Genomic DNA, 5,039 nt, shown 5'->3' with positions numbered 1-5,039 from the left:
TTTTGAGTTACTTTTGAATATGCCTAGCTCCTGTGTAGCACTATCAATTAGACATGACAGATCAGAAGTTTAGATTAATCGGCTTTAATCGCTCTAAACTTACAGGCATATTTTACATGCTGTTGGCCTGATTCCAAGGCAGTGCTGAGGGAACCCTGAGGAGGAGGAGTTACAGTATCAGGGGTGGGCAAACCAGTGCAATGACTATATTACAGTGTTCCACCACATTCACCCCTTCTTTTGAAACAAAGCCCGACGGGGTAAAGTGTCACAGTCCATTCAGAATCTATTTACAGGTTCAACCTGCCTGGTGATTTTATCCGTTGAACTAACTGTTGCAGTGCCAGCTGTAGTGTAGCTGTCTGTTCCTGGACAATGCACTGTGTGACGGGCTGTGATTTGGATGGTTGAACAGAATCAGTTGGGGCTGGATTGGGGGAGGGGGTGTAGGTTGGGGTTGGAGTGGTGCAACTGATGCCAACAGTGTGCTCAGTACAAGACCATGTCCCTGGTAGTCATGGGTGAAGGGGGTGGGTGCTGCTTAGTTGATCGTGGTCAGTCTAGCAAGTTCCTCAGTTTTGGGGGATCCTGCACGTGCTAGGTTCTGGACAGAGACAGTATCTATCCATCCATCCTGGTACTGCACTGGGGAGTTCACATGGAGGAGGTGGACCTTCTTGACCAGGGGGTCTGCTTTGGGTTCTGGTGTGTCTCCAGAGAAGCACAGGCCCTGAGATAGTCAGCCAAATCAGTAGTATGGGTCCCAACACTGACCTCATGGGGAAGGAAAATAATTTTTCATGTGGGGAGGCATTTTTAACAATTACAGCATGGAAACAGGCCATTTCGGCCCTTCTAGTCTGTACCAGACTACCTGCACCTTGCCCATAAGCCCCATTCCCCTCCCTTCCATATACCTATCCAATTTTTCCTTAAATGACAAAAATGGACCCTGTTGCCACTACTTCTCCCAGAATCTCATTCCACACGGCCACCACTCTGAATTACTTCTAAACTTTTGCTCCTCAACTGTTAACTCATGACCTCTTGTTTCAATCTCTTCTACCCTCTATGGAAAAGAGCCTATCCACATCAACTCTATCTATCCCCCTCATAATCTTAAATACCTCCATCAAATCCCCCCTCAATCTTCTATGCTCCAAAGAATAAAGACTCAATTTGCTCAATCTTTTGTTGCATTACAGAGGAGGGACATGGTGCCTCTGGTAGGACCTCTTGACACTGGGAGAAAGGCAGCCCTTTTGACTTGAGGGCCCTCTAAATGTTGTCATTCTACCTTTCCACCTGGCCATTTCCTTGGGGGTTATATCTGGTGGTCATGCTCATGGCTATGCTTCTGGCCAACAGGTATTAGCGCAACTCCTCGCTCATGAATGAGGACCCCTTGTCACTGTGGATGTAACTGGGGTATCCAAAGAGCGGTTAAACAGGGACTTGATAACAGTGACCATAGTCATATCTGGGCAGGGGATGGTGAATGGGAATCATGAGTATTCGTCAAGAATGTTGAGAAAATGCACATTCCAGTTCATAGAGGGAAGGGGGGCCCTTGAAGTCCCTACTTAGATGGTCTGCTTGCATGATGGTGTAGTTACCCCAGGACAGGGCATTGGGAGGCTTGAGCTTCCCAGGCCAGTACAAGATCTCATAGTTGTAGGTGGACAGTTTAATCCTCCACCTCAGGATCTTGTTGTTCTTAATTTTTCCCTGCTGTTTGTTGTTAAACATGAATGCAACTGCACATTGGTCAGTCAGCAGAGTGAACAATTTGCCAGCTAGATAATAACTAATAACAGATAGTTCAATGGATAAAATCACCACACAGCTTCCACTTTGGCTTGGGCCTCTTTCTCAATGGCTGAGCGCTAGAATTTTGGGCCTGGAGGGTACGGGAGAAAAATTCCCCTGCCCATGTGGCAGCGTGGCAGCCAGGGCAAAGCCAGACGCATCACTCTCCACTTGGAATGGGATGGATTAGTCTACGGTGTTCATTGCAGCTTTGGCGATGTTGCTTTTGATGCAAGTGAAGGCCACTTGGGCTTCTGCCGACAGGTAATAGTTTTTACCCGGGGGGGGGGGGGGCGGGCTTGACCTACATAATTTGGGACCCATTGTGCCTAATATGAAAAGATACCCAGGCACATTTTTTAGGACTTGGGGCTATGGGGAGGTGGGAGCTCCAGCAGGGGCTGTATATGCTCAGGGTCAGGTCCAATTACTCCATTCTCCACCACACACCCTAGTATAGCCAGACGCGGTTGAAACACGCATTTCTTCTATTTATATGTGAGGTTTAGGGGTTTAGCTGTTTGGAGGAATTTTTGGAGGTTAGCATTGTGTTCCTGCAGGTCATGGCCACAGATGGTCACATTGTCCAGGTAGGGAAATGTGGCTTTCAGCTGGTGGTCATCCACTATTCAGCCCATCTCGTTCTGGAAGACTGAAACTCCATTCGTGACTCTAAAGGGGACCCTGAGGAAATGGTAGAGGCAGCCATCCACCTTGAATGCTGTGTATGGGCTGTCCTCTGGGTGGATTGGGAGCTGGTGATAGGCCAACTTGAGGTCAATGGTGGAGAAGACTCGATACTGGGCAACCTCGTTCACTATGTGGGGTGAACTGGTTGATGTTTTGGCTGTGGTCTATGACCATCCTGTGCTTCTCTCCACTCTGTACCACCACTACCTCTCTAAGGGCTGGTGCTGGGCTCTATGGTATTCTTGGCCAGGTGTTGTTTAACCTCAGCCTTGATAAAGGCTCTGTCCCTGGGGCTGTATCGCCTGCTCTCAGTGGTCACAGACTTACAGTTGGGATTGGAGGGGGGTGGACTGATCGCTAGTCGTGAGGAGTGGGTGGTGTTCAGGTCGCTGATTGACTGTGTTTGGCGGGTGGTTTAAAAGTTAGTTATTACAGACCATGAGGGAGGGGCATCATATTCCATCAGAACACTTTTAAGTTGGCACTGTAAGTCAAGCCCCTGTATGAATGGTGCACAGAGTTATGACATTCTGAGCAATTTAAAATTATTGTACTTGGTGCCACCCACGGTTAACATTACTGTGCAGCTACCTTGGATTTCAGTCAAGTAGGGACTGAGCTCACTGTGAGGGAGCAGCACTGTACAATGCCCAGTTGTATAAAGCTTTCAGTGTTTCCCGCATTGAACAAGCAGTTTGTAACGTAGCCGTTTACTTCAATGTCCATGGTAAACCTTGCTAATGGATGTGGGCTTCTCTGGTCCAGAATGATAGACACCAGAGTCAGCTCATTGTCCGACTCACTGCTGCTGTATGTGTGTGTTGTTGACTTCAAAGATGTCCGCTTGAAGATGGCTGCCCTCATGGTTCGAACTGGGTCGCTGACGGAAATGAAGCTGGAAGTGATGCCAATCGGGGCTGTCATCCCAGGGTTCCTGCCACGCTGTTTTCCGTGACTAGAAATGGAGCCAAAAATGATGTGGTCCAAGATGGTGAAGGCTGCTGTCCGCACGATGCACTGGAAAGGAAAGGTCTGGACTTACATACTCTTGTGTAGTGTCCTTTTCTTCCACAGCTGGAGCATTCAGCACTTCTGGCAGGTCAGTTCTTCTGCAAGTGCTTTGCCTGGCTGCAGTAATAGCACTTTGGGTTCTCAGCGATAGCGGCTGCTGTTTGGGACCCTGTGTCCCAAGATGGCGGTGCCCATGCTCCCCAATGGTGGCTGCATTGCCAGATGAGTAAGTGTCTGCATTCAGTTAGGCCTTCTCTAGTTATTTGATGAGATCAAGCAAGTCCTGCAGGATCTGATCGCCCTTCTCCAGTAACCTTTGTCTGATATGATCAGACCTGAGACCAGCCTCACACAAGTTCCAGATCATCTCTTCCTGGAAGACGGCTGCTGTAACATCAGTGCAGCCACAAGCTAACTTCAGCTCCCACAGGGCCCAAATGTATTCAGCAATGGACTCACTAGGTGCTTGTCAATGGCTGCCCAGGAAGTACCTGATGTAGGTCACATTCTTCGGGGCCAGGTACTGCTTTTGCAGGAGCCCCATAGCGGCTGTGTAAGTGTCACAGTCTCTAATCATCTGGAAAATGCAGTAGCCGATCTGTGCAAAGAGCAGGCCTCTCTTGTCAGCTTCTGCCCGAATACCGTGTCACCTCATAAAGGTGTTCAGGCATTGGTCAAATTTTACAGAGGTCTCTGGATCCTTAGGGTTGGTGTCCAGCTTCTCCACTCAAATAGCCTTGTCCATGGCATGAAAGTATAGCGATTAAATTGTAACACCATTGATTAGACCCAACAGACCAGAAGTCAAGATTAATAGGCTTTAATCTCTATAAACTTACAGGCATATCTTACATGCTATTGGCCTGATTCCAAGGCAGTACTGAGGGAGGGGATTGGGTGATACTGCCTTTATTAGAGATCCTGAGGGAGAGGAGTTACAGTATCGGGCCAGGCCAACCAGTACAATGGATGTATTACAGTGTTGCATCACATCCTGGTGATTGGATGACATTTTTGAAGAGGTATTGATGAGGATAGTACAGTAGATATGGTTTAGATGGATGATAGTAAAACCTTTGGCACTGCTCCCACATGGGGCACTGGTCGAAAAGGAAAGGTCCCAAGAGATCCAAAGGAAGTTAGTAACTTGGTTGCAAAATTGGCTTGGCAAAATGAGTCAGAAGGCGGCTGTAGTGCTTGCTTCGGCAGCACATATACTAAAATTGGATCAATACAGAGAAGATTAGCATGGTCCCTGCACGAGAATGACACACAAATTTGTGAAGCGTTCCATATTTTTTTAAGAAAAAAAGAAGGTGGCTGTAGAAGGTGTTCTCGTGATTGGATGCCTGTGACAAATGGGTTTTCACAGTGCTGGGTCCCTTGCTGCTTGTAATAGACACACATTATTTGGAAGTGGATATATGATGCATTATCAATAAGTTCGGATACAGTATTATTGCTGGTGAAATGGGTGGAAGAAATGCAGATGGAGTTTAATCCAGATAAATGTGACATGAGACATTTGG

General features: G+C 47.5%; 1 non-coding gene across 1 annotated transcript; it reads left to right on the top strand.

Moving 5' to 3' along the window:
* The first annotated feature begins 4,703 nt into the window (after window positions 1-4,703).
* Window positions 4,704-4,810, top strand: LOC138740198 (U6 spliceosomal RNA). Its single transcript, XR_011342737.1, has one exon. It is a non-coding gene; the product is annotated as a U6 spliceosomal RNA (small nuclear RNA).
* Window positions 4,811-5,039: the final 229 nt, after the last annotated feature.

This window comes from Narcine bancroftii, chromosome 7 (assembly GCF_036971445.1).
Source record: "Narcine bancroftii isolate sNarBan1 chromosome 7, sNarBan1.hap1, whole genome shotgun sequence".
In the NCBI taxonomy this organism is placed as follows: domain Eukaryota; kingdom Metazoa; phylum Chordata; class Chondrichthyes; order Torpediniformes; family Narcinidae; genus Narcine; species Narcine bancroftii.
Note: the sequence above shows the minus strand (reverse complement) of the source record. Positions and strands in the feature narration are given on the sequence as shown.